Source organism: Pteropus medius, unplaced genomic scaffold, assembly GCF_902729225.1.
Source record: "Pteropus medius unplaced genomic scaffold, Ma_sr-lr_union100, whole genome shotgun sequence".
Lineage (NCBI taxonomy): Eukaryota > Metazoa > Chordata > Mammalia > Chiroptera > Pteropodidae > Pteropus > Pteropus medius.
The window spans coordinates 20095479-20116424 of record NW_024355205.1 but is presented as its reverse complement, the minus strand read 5'-3'; the positions used below and the strand labels follow the sequence as shown (position 1 = coordinate 20116424).

Below are 20946 nucleotides of genomic sequence, written 5' to 3'. Positions count from 1 at the left end.
CAGTCTTCTCTAACTGTTGACAATGTCAAAGATATTTTCCCCTCAAGAGCAAATTCACGTGTAGAAGATTCTCTTCAGAATTTTTAATTCTCTGAGGGCAACAATATCATGTCACAGTAGTTCATTACTCTGCACACCATAAGTACTAATGACACCAGTGAGGACGAAACACCCATAATTGTTCATTTTAAGGGCAGCTGTAGTACATGGAATGCAGTTTCGCAGTAGAAAACATTTGCATCAGACCATCCTGACACTGAGTTCTGACTCTGCCACTATTAGTTGGAGCAAGTATCTGAACTTCTCTAAACTTCAGTGCTCTCATCTGAAAAATTGGAATAATTTCAGGGTTGTGGTTAGAGTTAGAAAGATAAGTCATGCAAAGGGCTTACTGTAATGACCGAAACTTAGTCAACTCATAAAAAGTGGCTATTATTATTTATTAAGATTATAATGATCATATTGTGCTTATGAGGAATGCTGATAATGCTTTAGCAACAGAACTTGACCTAGGACCTTTCTGTGTAAATGACTTGTCCTGTATGTGTTGATGATGTAGGCCATTTCAATATTCATTTATCTGACATGACATTTTCATTTTAGATTTTTTTTTTTTAAATGTTGGTTACCAGACCTCGCTGTGATACTTCTGAAGAGTACCGAGGTTTAATAGCAACAACTCTTGCCTGCTTTTTAGAGTCCTCATTCTGTCCAAATAGAAGCATATGAGTTCTCTCTTCCATTTATCGGAGGTCAGCATCTTTGTTGTTGTTGCTGAAACTCTGGAAAGACAGCGGTACATGGAGCCATGCTAGCCAATTTGGCAGCATACTTTTTCAGCCCACTTGGCTGTGCACAATATTCTGTCTGAGTTTGGGAAGATCTGTCTGCTTTTCTCCTTTGTAGAGAGGCTATGAGGAATGAGCAATGGATTTGTCTTATACAACAGCCTGGAAAAATAGGCCGTGGCCTAACAATGAGAATTACATGGCCTTCTTCCAGAGAGTTTCTGGCTGGAGACAGGAGGACAGGTTGAGGCGCCTTCTGATAGATTTTTCACTAATTGCCCTCTTTCCTAAAAGAAGTCCTGCTTAAAAGATAAAGTGGGGGGTGAGTGGGCAGCAAGAGTTGAAGATTCTTACATAGTATCAACATTATGCAGATTTAAAGGTCACAGGTCAAATCATATATCTCAAAGCATAGCAGTAAACCCTCTAATCATCGCATTTGACAGTGAGGTGTGAAAGGTACGGGTTTGACCTAGACCCAAATGCTCCTCATGTGAGACTGACCTAAACCATTTCCTTGTCTTAGATTCTCAAACGACCGTATGCTATCCCTTTTTACTATGTTGTCTTCACAAAATCCTTTTCCTGGTAAGGTTTGCCTGTTCTAGATGACTCGCTATATTTTTCTTCCTGTTGTTTTCTTTTTCAACCAGTGAGGAAGACTCAGACATGATGTCATTCATGTTTCTTGCCCTGTATTCTGCTCCCATCTACACACACACTGCCATTTTAATTGCTTTTTCCAATGATGACTGAGTGATGTCTTTCCTATTGGGCACTCTTTGTCATTTTGGCTTGCCGTTAGAGAAATGGGAGAGGCAGGAATATCATCAATCTCCAGAGGCAGCTGATCTGACTCAGCATCTGCATCGGAAATACTATTTGAAAAAAAATGCAGCCCCCTCATCCCTGCTAACACAGAGAGTTTCCTTGACTGCCTGCATTGGTTATGATGGCCGTGGACTGAATCTCCATTTCTTCATCTCAGAATAATGCTCTCCAGAGCTGCTTTATGGAGCTATTCATAGATAAGAGCAATAACAAGCCCAACGGCATGGCTTCCTTTTCTGTATTCTGTGACATTCTCATCTCGGCCGACTGTGTCTGGCAGCCACACAATGAGGCCCTGCATGTGTCAGGGAGATGGATGATACCTGCAGTGTCTGCATCTCAACGCTGACTCCATGAGCTCCTGCTGAACCCTACCTCAGGGATGCTAGATTCCGTGCCATTGAATTAGAAAGGCAACCTGCCCCCTTCCAAGCAATGTCTTATTTTCTCCCAAAACAAAATACTTTAATGGAAATAATGGCACGCATTAGACACTTTGATGGATAGCACATTGTACTTTCATCCTCAATATTCCTGATTATAGGACTATTTGTTTTTGTCTTTTTGCTCTCTTATTATTTTCTCAAAGCAAAAACAAAAGGGCTACCAGAACAGGTAGTAGTTCTTTATATGCTTTTCACACATCTTTGCTTTCTTCAGCTAAATGGTAGTGGAAAAAATAAATTAGAAAGGCTATTAATGAACCCCTATTTCCCTATCAGGGAAGCAGCCAGTTAATTTTGAGAAAGTGTATTCTGATCTAAATTGACTGGTTTTTGTTTCAGCATAAAATCGGTTTTGAACTGTGCACAAATATACTGCAGTGGGGTCTTTGGTAATGAATTATCAGTAAGATCTCAGTGCTGCTAGGATCATCCAGGCACCTCTGAGCAACGGGGAGTTATGTGAGACACGAACCAAAGGACTAACAGCAAGAATTATTTATACCATCTATTTTCTAGGGCAGTTTTCATGGGCACGTAACTTGCACTGTCACACCTGGCCCTACACTTAGATGGACAATTTAATGCTCTGTTAGCATCATTTTGAAATTTGTAATAATTTGTGAGTAAGCGGACCTCAGCATTTATTTTGTTCTGGCCCAGAAAATTACATAGCCAGTACTGGTGCCAGGCACTACTCTGTGCTTTGTAAACAATTACAGGATTTGGCCTCAATTTTCCTTCCTTCTCAGTTTTGACTGAGGTACAACAGGGTAGATAGCAGGGTAGATGTTAGGATAACTAAGTAAGCATGAGAGAGCCTGCTCACCACATATGAAGGGTTACATTGCAAGGGCCATAATCACCTGTTTCGTATGTCTTTGACCTTTCAGCCAGATTAAAGTGCTAAACAGGGGGAAGAGAGAAAAATTTGGGATGATACCTCTTCAGAGAAAGCAATTCCCTTACTATAAATTCCCTTTCCCTGTTGTGGCTGGGAGGACAAAGACTTAAGAGGGACAAGAAGGATGGATATCTGACTCATGCCCGAGAAAGTTTCAGTGGACTATGGCTTAGATCCAACTCGTACTTAGAAATCTATAATCTAAGAGGGTGACAGAATAGAGGATCAAAGGAAGTGATCTAATTTGTTGGAACAAGGGATAATGTGTGAGAATTGTCTGTGGGCCATCTGGAAGAGAACCCTCGTGTAGAATTATCTTAGGTCTTCCAAGGTCTATCTTGGGGCTTCTGGAGGCATGAGAAGACTCCAGGGAAAGGATGTTCAGCTGGTGATGAGTAGCTAAAGCAGGAGTCAAGGCCCTAGAATACAATGTATCCACGGTGACCAAGAGAACCATGAGAAGAATTGGCTAAAGAGAACATTCAAAAAGCTCCCTAACACAACCATGAGGAAAAGGGTCAGCTATAATTATTTGCATGGCCTTCTAAAAGAGCTTGCCAGCTTTAACTATCTGCCAGACCAGAAGGCATAAAGTCACCAAAGAATCATTTCTTCTCACTCTCTCTAACTTTAATCCTGAAATGCAGCTGAGGACTGGGAGAGGTAGCGAGCAGGAAGGTAGAAGTACCAGAGCCCTTGCACCACTATAGTCCTAGGATGAAACAAGTGCCTGCTGGTTGAGGGGTAAATTTCTTGTTAAATCAGAATTGGACTTTCCACTATAATATCAGGCTAAACATTCTGGTGACTGAATTGAGCCTGTGTTCTCGATGTAAGGCAATAGTTGGATCTCCTTTTACCCAATAATGAGAGGAAAAGCAGAGGAAGCTGTCTGAGTTTTCATGCCAAGGACAGGAGAAGGTTATATCTTCTCCCACTGCCCCATTAAACATTATTCAGTGATCACAGTGCACACACATCATGCTTGTTGACATATTGGTCACATTTTTATAACCCATTCAATAATCCCAATGCTCTGCAAAAAGTACCATCCAAATGTTGAAAGGAGAAAAATAAGGAACACAGAGGGTAAGAGAACTTAGCAAATTAATAAATGATAGAGCTAGAATTTGGAGCCGGGTTTAGGTTTTTTAAGATTTATTCTTTTAGTCATTAGACTGATTCTCTCTCTTAGATTAGAAAAAAATACCAATTATTGAGTACTTACTATATTCCAGGAACAGTCTAATGGCCTCAAATATGTTACTTACTTCTTACATAAAGCATAAGTTAGATGCTATTCTTATTATCTAGAGGAGGAAACTGAGAATTAGGGGGTTTCAGTAACTAGTCAGTAACTAGTCTGAAGTTACATAGCCATGAAATTACATAGCTCTTGTCTGTCTGGCCCCAAATTTGTGCAGTTCAGAGAGAAAAATAGAAAGAGGAGGGAGGGGAAAGGGGGAAGAGGAGCAGAGCGAGAGAGGTTTTCCTTCTACTTTTCTTCTCAAATAAGTCATACCTTTGCTAAAAGAAAATACACATGGAGGTCTTCTTAATTATATAACCAATGGTAGCCACTGAAAACAACATAATTATTAGGTAAATGTGATCCCATGAAAAGGTCACCATAAACACAGAAAGAGAAGACTAACAGTCATGACAACCTTAGCTGACAAGAAAGTCACCAACTATGCGTTACTCATCTGAGTGAAATCGTAACGTTAGAGAGACAACTGCTCTTTCCTATTTCCAGGTATATTCAGAGAAGTCTTCATAGAAAACATGAGTCATTAATAATAATTTTACTTAAATAGTTCAAGAACAAAAAGAAGAACACCCAGGTTGGGGGATGGTAGTAAAAGTGAAATCAAGAAATAAATTCAACTGATAAAGGTAGAAGGCAGGGAACGAGTTTTTCTTTTAGAAAGATTGCTGTTATAGAAGAGTGGGACATATGTCGTGGCTGCATTATTTATGCAGATAGCTGAAGTCGGGCTGATATATGTGAACTTGATGTGGTAGGAAATGAGAATCCATGGCAGGTGCTTCATCAAGTGATTAAGCAAGGAAAGTTAAGTTTTGAAATATTTGTCTGAGAGTGGTATACTAGCTAGTTTGGATTCAAGAAGAAAATAGAGCCAATGGGAGTGACTAAAAATTTGTTAAAATTTCACAGTATGGCACCTCATTTAGCCTTTGAAGAATGGACTTCGAGATTCTCTTAGTTTTCCTTCTTGAATGAGAATAGAAATGAATGAGGATGGGAGTAGATATCTGAAACATAGATATGTAGATTCCTGATATGTACATATCTGCAAACTCTAAGAGCAGAGCTGTAGCCCTGAAACAATGTGGAGAGTTTTTATCACTGTATATTAAATAATGCATACACAGGTCATAGTTTAATGACCCAATATTCTATATATATATAATGTAGAGAAAAATCATCATTGTGATACTGGGAAGCATGATGTGGTAGAAACAGCACTGACTTAATCAGAATTATGTGTGTTCAGCATTCAATTCTAGTTTGTCACCTACTGCACCTGAAGACAGTGGAATATTGAAAGAAAACCCCGAATACCCTGAACACTCTGGGGTAATGACTTCTATTTAAAATTCTCTAACATGATTCCTGGAGTTGGAATGCCAAATCAAAATTTATCAAAATTTTGTTGCAGAATGCCAGGATACCACTGAATAAGGTAACAATGAGGCAGGGAGGAGATTCTTATTTTGCTCAAAACTTTTCTTACAGTATCTAAATAATAAGCTCTGATGAGCTCTTGTGGGGGAGGGTAGAAGTGGTTGGGGCAGCGTAAGTCACTGATGTGGTACGTTTTCCAAATTTCTCACTGGCAATATCTATATCATGGTTTCTATTTGAAGTGTTAACAATGGAGGAAACATTGCTAAGAATGGCTGTGATGGATCAGCCAAGAAAGCTCGAATTGCCCTTTTCTTTCACATCCACTTGTCTAGTGTGTCTCTGACATGAAACAGAATCAACGCAGAAGGGGTGAAGTAAGGTTACCTAGGATCCCAGACAAATTTCTTTTAAGTTTGGCTTATTCCTTTGAGTGATTTCTTAAAAATTGACCTTTCTATTGAGGCATTTTCTAGAACAGTATGATGTCTTATTGAAGCATGCCTGTTGAGAGTCTTTGAAAGCCTTTTTTTTTTTTTCCACAGCTGCACAAGTCTATGTCGGCTTTGGACCAGAAAAAACAATGTGATATTTTCTCTTTTCTTTGCAATATTCAATTTCCATTCTCATGAATTATAATTTATTTGAAGTAATGAAATATAAATGTATCTTTGAAATCAGATGTTAATTTGTGTTCTCGTTTTTAAAACACTTTTTTTTTGTTTGTTTCTGTACAAATTATCAGTCAATTATATCTCTTTGGGTATAATGTAAACATGGCTGATATTTAGGGATTTATTTCTGGAGTAAATGCATGCTGCCCTTACAAATATGAATAAATGCCTACTGCTCCTGAGTTGGTAATAAACATAATCAATAATTTGGTTCAAATCAAAAAGTTCTCAGGAATATCATATACAGTACTAAGTAAGTAGTTTTACTTAGGTTGAAATGATGATTCCCTATAAAAACCCTCTAACTGGCTCAAACATTTTACTCGAAATGTAAGGCCTCATATGTCTTTTTTTTTCCATAATTTTTCCTTTTTTAAAAATAGAAACAAAGCAAGATTATTGAAATAAATGTTGTTTGAGAAATGCAACTGCTCAAATAAATGTGTAAGTGTTCTCTGAGCAGCTAGTGGAAGAGGAGAGGATAGAGTAGCAGTGAAGGAAGTGAGAAAAGCATAAAGAGTTTTTCTAATGAGAAGCAATGTTAGAAGAACTCCCAGGCCTAAGGAACCCTCTTTTCACCTCGAGCTTTGTTACTGTCACTATCTCAATTCATTCTTAGTACCCTAAAATAGTTACATCACTGTCAATTACCTGTTATGCAACAGATACGTTTCATCTTGTTTTTTGGTAATTGTTTTTGAGGCAAATGGAAACATGACAAACTAAACAAGATCAATGCTACTAATATTCTATAATATAATTATTTTCCTATCATTCATGTCTTATACTTTTTCATATTCTACTACTGTTCTCCTTCCAAGTTTATTGCTGATGTAGCGTTTGACATTAATACTAGTTATTCGGAGTGGCTAATTATATGACTCTTTACATAAAAGGAAAAAAAATCTTGAGTCACCCAAAATTACAATAGTAGAGGAGATAAAACTTTAGACATTTTGTTCGAGTTAAGATGAGTCATTCTAATATTATGAGACACTATTTTATACTCGTCAAGTACTTTATAATTATCTAGTTATATGGGAGTATTATATATGTATAAATGCTGTTTTATTAAAATGTCCTATAAAAAATCATCAACTATTCACCTTTATCAGCACTATGCTTGATGATGGACATATAATGATGGATATGAATAGTCCTAACTTTCTAGGTCTTGTGGTCCTCTTACCTATTCTCATGAAACAGGCAGGGATGCTATTATTAATTGAAGTCCAGAAATCAAATAGCTTGCCCAGGCTTCAGAACTAGTGAATATCTAAGACATTCTTATTCCTAGCTCAGAGTTACATTTGGTACACTAAAGTCTTCTCAGATTGTGTTCCACCATGGAGATTCAACATTCCGAGAAGCAGTTCAGTAGAGAAGCGTTGTTTAATTCAGTGAGTCCCAAACTATTAACATTTCACTGTATATAGTTTTGGGATGTAATCATCATACTTGTATTTTCAAGAGATGAGCTCGGAAATACGTTTGCTTAGTTCATAAAGTGAGAGATTTGTCAAACTCAGTTGGCCTCCTTCCTTGGAGATCCCTTTGTCAGAGTAGCACTCATTATCATCTTATGGTAACTCAATACTGAATGAATCTCAGAGCAGCAAAGTATATAAACTACTGTGCATATTGCCAGCCCTCTTTGTCTCTTTGAAAAAGAAGACAAGGTCTTTAAAAATTAGATTTAATATTTTTAATATTTAATGTTACATATTTTATAAGGCATTTAATCTTTCAAATATAATATTGTATGATGACACAGTATTTTATAACCACACAACAATTACTCAACTTCCTAGAAAGGGATGCCTCAAACTAATTACATTTTGGTTTCTTTGCCATGCAGGTGGATAGGTGGGTGGAATAGTGCTATTCTTTACTATACATAACCCATCCTAATGTTGCTATCATTCAGTCTCTATAAACACCACTATCAAGGCCATAAACATATCCATCATCTTCCAAGATTTCCTCGTACTCCCTTCATTATTTCTGTGTGTGTGTGTGTGATAAGAACACTTAACATGAGATCTACTCTCTTGGCAAATTTTAAATATACAACACAGTACTTTTAGCTATAAGTACATGTAGGTATCCAGAACTTATTTATTTTGCATAGCAGAACAACTTTGTACCCTTTGACCATCACCTCCTCATTTTCTCCTTCTCCCATCCCCTGGCTACCACCATTCTACTCCCTGCTTCTATACAATAGTTTGACTATTTTAGATTGCACATGTAAATGAGATCATATAGTATTTGCCTTTCTGTGTCTAGCACATTTCACTTAGTATAATAATCTCCAGGTCTATTTATATTTTGTAAATGGAAGGATTTACTTCTTTTTTAAGGCTAGATAATACTCCACTGTAGGCATATACCACGTTTTCTTTATCTAGTCATCTGTCAATGAATATTTAACTTGCTTTCATGTCATGGCTATTGTGAATAATGCTGCAATAAACATTGAAGTGCAGGTATCCTTTTGAGATCCTGATTCCAATTCTTTTGAATAAATATCTAAAAGTGGAATTGCTGGATCATACTGTTGTTCTATTTTTAATTTTGTGAGGAACCTCCATTTTGATGTTCATAATGACTGTACCCATCAAAAGTTTATCAGAGTTATCTTTTATCCACATCCTCACCAACATGTATCTTTTTTTAAAAAAAAATAATAGCTATTCTAAAAATTGTGGAGTGATACCTCATTGTGGTTTTGATTTGCATTTTCCTAATGATTAGTGAAGTTGAGCATAGTTTCATATACTTCTTGGACATTTGTACATCTTCTTTGGAGAACTGTCTATTCAGATCTTTGCCCATTTTTAAAATCTATTTATTTATTTATTTTGCTATTGCGTTGTAGGGTTTTTTAAATATTTTTTTTGGATATTAATCCATTATCAGATATATGCTTTGCAAATATTTTATCTTATTCTGTAAATGAGATACATTTACAGAATGTATCTCAAATGAAAATGTTTTTTTATTTCATCGATTGTTTTCTTTGCCGTACACAAGCTTCTTAGTTTGATGTAGGCTTATTTGGTTGCCTGTGCTGTCACTGTCATATTCAAAAACATCACTACTAAAACCAATGTCAAGGAGCTTTTCTGCTATGTTTTATTGTAAGACTTTTACAGTTTCATGTCTTACAGTTAAGTCATTAATCCATTGTTAGTTTTTGAACTAAAAGTCACATCCAGTGATGGCATGGGTATAAATGGAAAGTTATAGATGTAGAGAGGAGTGGGAGAGAAAAATAGATTGACAGAGAGAAAAAATGTGTATGGGGCCCTATAAACAGAGGGGTTTACTGTGTGCAAATCACAGAGATATAGAAGATATGGCAGATATTTTCAGTGTGGCCATAACCCATGATATTTGATGGAATAGCTAGAGATTCCGAGGTGTTCCAAATATTCTGGATTAGATAATGCTTTGTATTTATCATACATTGAAAACCACAACATGAATAACCTATCACCGTTGAGCATTGTCCTATCCTACAAGCTCCTTACAACTAAAACTGCTCTTTGGCTCTAGAAACATATCACTTCGAGTGTTTTGCATTTTATATTGTTTACCCTTTTACTTCTGAGCTCAGTAAAATATTCTGATTTTATCTGGTTCCTTCTAAAGAATTGCCATTTGCAAATTTCTAAGTATCAACTTGCATTCCAAATATTTCACAGCCATTTAATCCCACCACTTGTCTTTAAAAGTCATTTGACCTTAGGAGATTGCCAGCTCACAAAAATGTGTTCTTGTAAAGAACAATCTATTTCTTGGACATATAATCACAATCTGTTTGTCTGTGGTCTTTTTCCCCACAGATAAAGCAATCACTTTAGACAACTGCAATAATAACTATTTAAGGTAAATATTAATATTAGAAGTTAAACTATTTTACAAACAAAAATAAATGAGATGTATAGAGCAACAGCAGTAGCGGCAAAAATAACAATACATACATACACACTTTAGACTTTCATTACTTTAAAACCTGTCCAAAGAAATTATTTAATGTACTTTGAAAAGTTTTTATTTTAGGCCAAATATCCTGAATATTTGTAGCTTGAGGATGTCAAGTGAGTGTCACAAATCATCATGATTATGAGCATCAATCTGTCTTGGAGTAGGAAGTTTGTATAAGCCTCTGGCACCAAAGAGGGTTTTGTAAGAAATATGTTGTCTGGATGTCATGACTTCTTACTCAACTTTCAAATAATTGTAGTAGAAAGTATGAGTTATAGAACAAACTCAGCCAGAAGGGTGAGAGATTCTCTACCCTCACCAGTGTGTTTGTCCTCCCAGCTGTCTTGCTGATTGCATTTGGCTCAGGTCAAGTTCAGAAGAACATCTTCTGAGACATGGAGTTGCTTGGCATTGAGAAATCTGTCATGCCTAGACACCTGATTTCGGGATTTAACATTAAGAGTATCCATGCCCCATAAAAAGCAGAGCAGATTTTTTATGAATGTTTAATCATTATGCTAATCTTTTGTCTCATTTGCATAGATATTTGAGAATGAATATTTGGATTATTTTTAAAGTACTCTAGCCTATGAATGGCTTCACTATCTCAGATGAATAGGCCTAAACTATACTAAACTTCTTATAGAAAACTTCAGAGGATATATTAAAATCTGTCTTCTATATTTCTGAAGTTAACTGAGAATATGTTATAATAAATTGATAACCTGTAAATAAAAATAGGGTTTTTGAATAATCAAATATTATTTTGTAAGAACCAAGAAGAAATGGGGGGTTTCGTTTTAGTTTCTATATACAAAAGATTAAAAATAGAAGGATTGCTCCCATATGCAAATATAAAATATCTAAATTTGCATCATGGCAGATTTCTATGATGAAGTCAGATAAAAATATAGTTGTTAGGAAGAAAAAGAAAGTTTTTAAAATACTTTGTGGTTGAAGATGGGTTTAATTGCTCTAAGAGTACTCTCTCAAGATGATTAGATAGTAGCCATTTCTTCCCCTTTGTTCTTCTCAGGGAGATCAAGAATGGAATATTTTGTAATCTTCCAATTTTTATTGAGTATAACATGCCAAAATTGTAATGATAGGGAAAAATCTTAAAAACAAAAACTAAGTATTAAATCAACAGTGTCTCTTTGAAAAGTATTGGCCAGAGTCTACAACTTCAATAAGGAAAAGTAGAGATGGGATAGCATTTGAGGTAAAAATGATATAACTTTTTTATTACCTTTGCCTCCCTACAAGCTTCTCATTGGAAATCTATCCAAAAGACAATATATAAAACCCAGTAAAACTACAATCTTTTAGAAATATTTTTAGCACTACCCAATAAAATTTCTGCAACTTCAGAAAATATTTTGTCTTAAACAAAAATAGGGTAATAAGCAGGTGCCTTATGAAATTTATAACATCAATTTACCTGAGTTATGCAGTCAAAGGCCACTGCTGCCCAGGCCGAAGGGCATCACTTACTGTAAGACTTGAAGTGAGACTGCCAGAGTTGGAATTAGGGTTTCACTATTTATTAGAAGGACACATCACTTTTCTTATACATCTCCTCGGATCCTTCCAGCTGTACTGTCTCCAGGGTCTTTGGTTGCCATTCCAGCCAAGCCATTGCTGCAGCAATCGTCTCTGCACAGGTTTCAGATGGTTCAGAGGGAAGCAAATCAACTCTACCTTCAGTCATTCCCCAGCAGTGCCTCCTGTGCCTTTCTCGCTGGTGCATGCTGCTTATGAAAGATCATAAAACACCAGGGGATCCTTTTGACAACTGTGCTTGCTCAATCCAGAAGTAAATGTTGGAAAAATATTTCTAATGGGACACGTAAACCCATGGATACTCTTTCTTTTGTTCTCTTCTCTAATGGTTAGACAGTCCTGAGATGTATTCAACATAAAGCCTCTCAGAAAATAATTCTGAGAGATCCAGACCAGTTGAACTTGATGCCGAGTGCTGATCAGCTCAGTAATGCTACCTTATACTGACTCTCTCCTTCCTAGTCTTGGTCTTTTTTCCCTAACTCCTGCCTCCTTGGTTTTGCATTCCTTAATAAAATTTTAGCACATAAACTATTGCCTCAGACTCCTTTCAAAAGAACCCAGGCGAAGAACATGTATAATATTAGGTAAACAAACTCCTCTGTGACTCAATTTCCTGATATGGAAATGGGTAATAATAGTTCTCATTTCGTAGGGTAATCGCACTGACAAAATACTTTCATACATGAAAAATACTTAGAACATTTCCTGACACACAGAAAGCAGAATTTGAAACAAAATTTTATGTACCAATCGCTTTTACGTCTCCTTTTCCTAGTTGCAGAATTTTTTTCAAATAGAAGCCAATGTTCTCTTGGTTCTATGACTATTTTTTTCATTATCTACATATGTTGAGCATAAACTTGGGCCAGACACGATACTCTATACCAGAGATTTATATAAAGATCATACTTCTTCTCTTAAACAAGCTCATAGCCTTGTGAGGAAAGCAGGAAAAAAAAAAAAGCAGTACATATGGAATAATAAATACTGACAGGTATATTCACAACACTATGGAAATAGGAAGCAGTTACCCAAAATGAGAGGCTTGAAAACTCGTTTTAGACAAAACTACAGCTTAGCTAAATTTTGAAGGGCACACAGTAGTTAACTGGAATAAGTAAAGCATTAAGATCATTTCAGAGAAAAAGCAATGAATGTATAAGGAGACATGGGAAAGGAGTACATTCAGGTATTATAAGCAGTTCTGCATTTTTATATTTAAAGCTCAAAGTGGGAAGAAGGAAAATATAACACTGAAAAGTAGCAAGGGTAATATCATGAAGAGTTGTGTATATTATCCTAAGATGTTAGTTTTCATCCTGAAGGCATTCAGGAACCATAGAGGGAGCTTAGGCAGAAGAGATAGACTTACAGAAAAAAATCACTCTGGGGTAGTAGAATGAACTGGAGGGAGCAAAACAGAAGGTTGAAATGAATAACTCATACCAAAAAAATGACCTGAACCCAGGAAGTGGTAAAGGTAGTAGGGATGTAGAGGAAGGAACAGATTTAAATTTTATTTTATTTATTTTGTTGACTTAAATTTTATTAAAGAACAAAATAGACATAGAAGTAACAGATAAAATATATGATAGATAGATGATAGATAATTAGATAGATAGATAAAGACAGATAACTACAAATAGGTTTTTTATGATAGGTATTATAGATAGACAGGTACATATATATATATATATATATATATATATATATATATATATATATATATAAATATATGTAGATAAGTATGGTGATTTAAAAAGTGGTGGACTGAGAGAAAGAGAATTCTACACCATCTTCGGATCTTGGCTCAGAAGTTGTGGAAGATGGTACCAAAGATCAATATAAGGCACATCGGAGGAGGGGTTCTTAGGGATGGAGTCTGGAGGGTATCTGCTGAGGTCGTTTTTGAACCTGTTGAATGTGAGAGTTCTGTGTGACAATCGAAAGCAGATACCTAGAGTTCTAGAGCAGAGAACTAGCAGTTCTCTGAGTTTCTACTGAGAGAAAGGAAAAAAGAAGAGGATACTTTAAAGATATCAGAGACTTTGAAGAGTTTCTTCTTTTGAAAATCTTATAAACTTTAATATATAACTAAATATAAAAAGTTAGATATTTAAGTTCTTTGACCTTACATATTCAGATAAGAAAATAAAAAAAAAATTACTTTGTTTTTATTAATCTTTTTTAACATTCATTGGAGTCGGAAAAGAGAAACAATTTCAAAACATTAATAAACAATTGCAAAGTAAAACCACAGGAGCAAGTGTCAGTGTCTACATATTTGGGGCAACAACATGAATGAACCTTGAGATAATCACGCTAAATGAAATAAGCCAGACAGAAAAAGAAAAAGTTGAAAACCACATGATATCACTTATATGTGAGATATAAACCTAAAGCAACAAACAAACAGGACAAACAGAGACTCATGGACATGGACAATAGACTAGTGGTTACCGGAGGGTAGGGGGTGTTGGGGAGGGAGGTAGTAGATGGGGTAAGGAGTCAAATATATGATGACAGAAAGAAATCTAACTATGGGTGGCAAAGACACAATGCAATATAAATATGCCTTACTATTGAATCGTACACCTGAAACACTGGATTTCGTTAATCGATGTCACCATAATAAAAATAAATTTAAATAAATAAAGAGAATAAATAAAATAAAAATATGTTAATGCTAGATATCATATATGATAAATATAGTACAATGGTTTAAAATAATTTGAGGTAGATAATGTTCTGGTAGATGCTACATAGATAATTAAGGAAAGGCCTCTTAGGAAGTGCTATTTAGGCTGAAATCTGGAAAATGAAGGACCAGCCAGGCAAAGGCATGGGAATGTTGTATAGAGAGAATCATGTTATATAGAATATTGAACTGAAACCCCCCTAAATAAAATGCTATCTTATGAAAATTATCCCTTCCATAAAGAAATGCTTAGAAACCAAATGATTTTAGTAGCATGGCTTCTAGGAACTAATGCCGGATGCTCCAAAATAAAATTCGGCTACTTAATTACATTCAAGAACTGAATGGTTGGGCAAAGATCAACTTAAAACTGAATCCCAGACTTTGGTTAATTATGAAAATCTCGGAGTTCCACAGACTGTGGCATGGAAGCCACCCATGGACTTCACGGACTAACTTGTGGTGTCTATTAGGCTACCGAAATGTCTCAAAAGTTTGGGGAAATGCAAATTAAATATATTTTAAGATAAATATATACAATTTCATATCAGAGTGTATGCCATGAATTTCATTTAATCTGTATCAAAACCTGAGGACTATTATCAAATGAAAATAAAACTCTATGCCCTGTATGAATTCTGATTCTTACATATGCAGTATAAAATATTAAATAAACTTATTACAGCCACAAGTTTATGGCAGCCAAATGAACTGGCTGTTTGAAAATGTGAATTGTCAGCACTGCCATTTTCTTGGGCAGGGATGGGATTGGTTCTAAAATAAATACCAGTGAACAGTCTTTCCATTAATTACATGTGTAACCACCAGCTATGGATCCGAATTAAGACCTATTTTCTTTAGTTTTCTATGCCCCCATCCCACAATCAGTGAAATAACTGAAAATAATTGAAGAAAGATAACAATAGTAAAGCTTTCATATATAAAACCTATCAACATAATTTCAGAGGTGTAGTAAAACCTACACTCTTCTCACACCTATTCCACATCTAGCTCGTTTCTCCTCACAGCTATAATGTTTAAATTCACACAATACAATACCTAGCACGTTGTAGGCATTTGCTGAATAAACTACTAAGATCTTTAAAAAGTATGCAATGGTAACCCTCAAGTAGCTTTCAATCTAATAAGCTTCACTTGAAATTTTGGGTGCCAGTTCTTATAAATTTAACAAAAGATGGTCTAGTCTTCTAATGACTCATTAATAATTACAGACAATTTTTGAAGCAAAGTCAGTATATTTACTTAGATATTGGCCAGGTGGCTAAAACATTGAAAATATCTGATCAAATTAATTTTAAAATCCAAAGTTTGGAGGCAGCGTAGAAATCCATTGTTAAGATAGAGACAGGAAAATTAATTAATCTGTGCTGTAATATATTTTACTACGTATACTGCAAAAAATATCTTGGTCCCCACACAAATATTCACACCACTCATGAAACTAGTTTTAAGTTTTTATGCTTTTTATTATTACTATTATTTGCTTAAAAATGACTTCTCTGACCTATAATAATTTTAGTTCAGATTCTCATCCTTACTAATTCTGTCTTTGGAGTCCACTTCTGTTCAAAGCCTGTCCTGACAAGTTCTTCCCAGTAACCTTCTCTCCTTATCTCATCCACTATTACTTAGATTTTTTTTTTATGTCTTCAGTTAACACTTACATGCCTATACACATCAAATCCTATTCTTTACATATCTTGATTTACATATATGTAAATCATATTGATTTATTTAACCCTCATTTAGATTATAAAAGGCAAATATATGTTTTTAAATTATATTATGCATATATATGCAAATGACTAAGACATAAATATTTTTATTATCTGTTTTATTCATTTAATACTATGAACAATTTCCCAAAGCCATTAAATATTCTTTTAAATATATCTAAGTGGCTGCAAAACATTTTGTCATATAGGCAATTCATTATAAATATATAACCAAAATTCATTTTTGTATATATCTGGTTTATTCAGTCATTTCCCAATTTTTAAATTTTATTTGAAAATGACCACCATAATTAGTGTCTTAAATGCCTTTGATGTCCCGCCACCATGCTCCAGACTTCAGTATTGATTCTAGCAACAACTGTAGTAGATAGTTTCGTTTGGGCTTTAATAGTCTAGGCTAATAACAGGTGTCTTTCTCTAGTTATGAAGCCAAGGATGCCCAGGAATTGGCATTAATCCATGAAGAATATAGGCAGATGGTGAAGAGAGGTGATGCCTGCACAGTAGCCCTTACCAATGGGAGATGACCCCTCAGGGATGAATTCTTCTCCCAGTTGGTCTTTGAGAGAAAAATTCTGAGAAGGATTATACAGACTCTTGAAGAGATCCCAGGTGGGATAAAGCCCCAGTTGGTGACTTCAACAACAGACACTTATTATAGCTTTTTCTCCATGCCTCAGTCTCTCCTATCCTTCATCCCTCCATCCTGGTATTACCACACTAGCACAAATCCTTGTCTCAGGCTCTGCTTTGGGTTGTGAAGAGAGCCATGCAGTTCAATTAGTGTCCTTTCCATAACTCCTTGTACATATTTCTAATTATTTTCATTGGACTGACTGCTAGATGTAGAATATCTGAGTTTAAAACAAAATTTTTGATACATATTACATGCTGATAAATTTTAATTAAATAGACAAATACCAATTGCCTAATTACTATGGGTCTTCTTAATTGATTTATATTTATTTTTTAACTTAAGAAAACTTTTTATTCTATATTGATTCATCAGACAGCTATTTTAAGAACTTTGGGATAATTTTTAATCTCGGAAAAGTCACATAAGGAAGTGATATTTGCTGTACAAACTCCATGACAGTCTAATTTCTATGAAACCTTTTCCAAACCAAGAATTTCACTGACCTTTCAGACTTGAACATAACTAATCCTCTCCGAAAGAATAAAATGCCACAATAAAAGCTGTCAGCATTCCATTTCCACTCTTTCGGAAAATAGGTAGAATTCAACTTTAGTTAGAGACATCTATTGGTAAAATTTTCCATTTGCCAATTCTCAACCACTTACTGTTTGGTTAATAATATCCCTATGAAACATATTCAAAAACAAGATATTTATTTGAAAAACTATATGAGTGCTGGGCTTCCTTTGCCTGCAGATGTCTAACCTAATCATCCTCTAGACAGCTAAGATACAATGCCATAATTTTTAATCCACCTGCTCTGGTTCACATCCAGTGGTTCTGTGATTACATCACAGGCCTATAGTGATAAGCTGTTCCATGTATTCTTGTTAGTAATGTTTTATAGCAGCTGCTGCTGGATCTCAAGGTTAATAAAAGCCTTTGTCTAAGAAAATGTATTCTTTTTACTTGAAAGAAAATTCAACTGTATATAGTCTCTTGGGCTTTTATGAGCTTGATTTTTATTGTTGCCCTCATTCTCTCTAGTTTTTTATTTTATAAGAATTATGTGCATCTTTAAGTAATCTGTATATAAATATAAATGCTCTTTATTTGACACTGTTAACAGTTTAAATCTTTTTAAAAAACATACTTAGACACACAACTGTATATAATTAGGTCTATGGTTATAAGAACTTTGTTTTTAATTAAAGTATATTTGACATATAATATTATACTAGTTTCAGGTATACACCATAATTAGTTTCAGGCATACAACATAATGATTCTACATTTATATACCTAATAGTAAAGAGAAAAATATAAGTCCACTACCCACAATGATTAATATGGGTGCTATGACAGTGTGGTATCATTAAAACCAAGAAGAAAACGTGTTTCAAGAGGGAAGGAAAGGCAAACTGTCAAATGCTACTAGATGGTCTAGCAAGAGGATGAAAAACAGATGGATTTAGCATCCTAGAGATTGTGAGTGATCTTGACAAGTGTGGGTTAAATGGCACATTATGGGTCACACTTGGGAATGAAGCCATATTGGTGTAGGCTGAAGAGAGAGTAGTTGCTGAGAAAAGAGAGATGGTAAATATAAATAACTCTTTTGAGAAGGTTTGCTTTGAACAGGGTTAGAGAGAGATGGGAATACAACTGAAATAGAGTATGGTGTCTAGGGGCACCTAGAACTCATTTTTAACTTGGGAGACGCTAAAGTGTATTTATATGAATGTGTATATCATAAGAGGGTTTCTTTTAGTAACCATCCATAAAAGTCAAAACCAAACCTTTCAAAAATATTATTGAAATATCCAAAATATACAAAGAACTCACATGACTCAATAACAACAACAACAAAAAACAAATGATCCAATCAAAAAATCTGAACAGACACTTCTCCCTAGAGGACATACAAATGGCCAACAAATATATGAAAAGATACTCAATATCACTAGTTATTAGGGAAATGCAAATCAAAACCACAATGAGATACCATCTCACACCTGTTAGAATAGCTGTAATCAACAGGACAAGTAATAACAAATGCTGGTGAAGATGCAGAGATAAAGGAACCCTCATACACTGCTGGTGGGACTGCAAATTGGTACAGCCACTGTGGAAAACAGTATGGAGGTTCTTCAAAAAACTAAGAATTGATCTACCATATGATCCAGCAATCCCTCTACAGAGTATTTACCCCTAAGACTTGAAAACCCATATCTGAAAAGATATTTGCGCACCGATGTTCATAGCAGCATTATTCGCAGTGATCAGGACATGGAAGCAACTGAAGTGTCCTACAATAGATGACAGGCTAAAGAAGCTGTGGTACATATATACAATGGAATATTACTCAGCCATAAGAAGAGATGAAATACTGCCATTTGCAACAACATAGATGAACCTTAAGATAATCATGTTAAGCGCAATAAGCCAGACAGAAAAAATTGAAAATCACATAATATCACTTATATGCGGGATATAAACCTAAAAGTAGCATATGAACGAGACAAACAGAGACTCATGATCATGGACAATAGACTAGTGGTTACCGCGGGCTGGGGAGGAGAGGGTGGGGGGAGGTAGACGAGGTAAAGGGGGTCAAATATGTGGTGACATAAAGAAATCTAACAATGAGAGGTGAACACACAGTGTAAGTATATATATGCCTTACTGTTAAAGTGTACAGCTGAAACTTATTGGATTTCATTAACCAATGTCACCATAAAAAATTAATTAATTAATTTAAAAAATATTATTGAAGTAAAAGTTATTACCTGGTTCTTTTAAGGAATTGTTTAAAAAATGAAACATTTCATCGACATTAACTTGAAAATAACTATTAGAACATTTAAGACATGTTGGCATAGATGCAAGTGCCATTGAGGAAATATCTTGACCAGAATCATAGACAGGAGAACATCCCGAAAGGAAATAACACTTGACATTTTTTCCCACCATAAACACACTGCTGATTCATGCTATAACCCGCAGCCCTTCAAGGTGGCAGAAGTTATCAACCCAGTAGCTTTCAAATTCCAAATACCTTGCTCAGATCTATCAGTCTCTCGTGGTCCAACAACCCAACAACATGCTAGCCATTAGCCAAACCTGTGTCCTGGTGATTTGTTTTGGCAAATGTGTCCTTATATAAAGAACCAAAGATTTCGGTGCTTCAGAGACTGAACTTTCAATGAAAATATCCACAGTCTAGCCTGTGGTTATCTCTCTAATGCTTTCCTCTCACACTCTAGGCTTGAGATATACTTTACAGCAATGGAATACCCTTGTCTTCATGCAGTCAACACAATCTTAAGATGATTTTCAAATATGTATAAATAGATATTCTTAACCCTGATCATTTCCTCATACTTCTAAGGATATGACCCCTCTACCAAACTTTCTTTGCATTCTCAGCATACTCACTATGATTTCTATCATAGACATTCAATAAAAGAGAGAAAATAAAGCCTTGTATAAACTATCTCTCATTCCAAGACTATAATCTTCTTGTCAAAGACCACATGTTTCTTATCTGTGTTCTTTGAAGTCACACATAGTAACACACAAAATATTTTAGTAGAAGAAATAAAAAAAATTAATAAAAAATCATTTGAGGCACTTTTAAGTTTTTATAAAATGATTATTTCTTATCTTATTTAGTCATTCAATATCTTCTTGTTTAATCCATTAAATAGATTTAGCCATTCATTTAATTCCTCCCTAGGCTCTCACCAAATCTTCTTTCATGTACTTTTTTTCTAATACAAACCAGTTGAAGATTTTTATCCTTTTTCTGTTAAATGCTCATTTTCTTTGATGTTTTTATTTTTATGAAATTGTCCACTGTGGACAGGGACATTTACATGTTTCAATGACCATTACATAATACATTTAAAATGTCTCTTTATTATATTACCATATTCCTTTGTAAGGAAATTATCATACAACTATGCAAATATGCTCTGATGTGACTTTTGAATGATGGAATTA

General features: G+C 35.1%; 1 long non-coding RNA gene across 20 annotated transcripts in view; it reads right to left on the bottom strand.

The window, feature by feature from the left end:
• Window positions 1-20946, bottom strand: part of LOC120598611 (uncharacterized) — a 380220-nt gene that overhangs the window by 25693 nt on the left and 333581 nt on the right. For 3 of the 20 annotated variants that reach the window (XR_005651650.1, XR_005651649.1, XR_005651658.1), the window contains one exon: window positions 11725-12034. The exons of the other annotated variants lie outside the window; for them this stretch is intronic. This is a non-coding gene — a long non-coding RNA (uncharacterized LOC120598611). The remainder of the gene's footprint in view (window positions 1-11724; window positions 12035-20946) is intronic. 20 annotated transcript variants of the gene reach the window in all.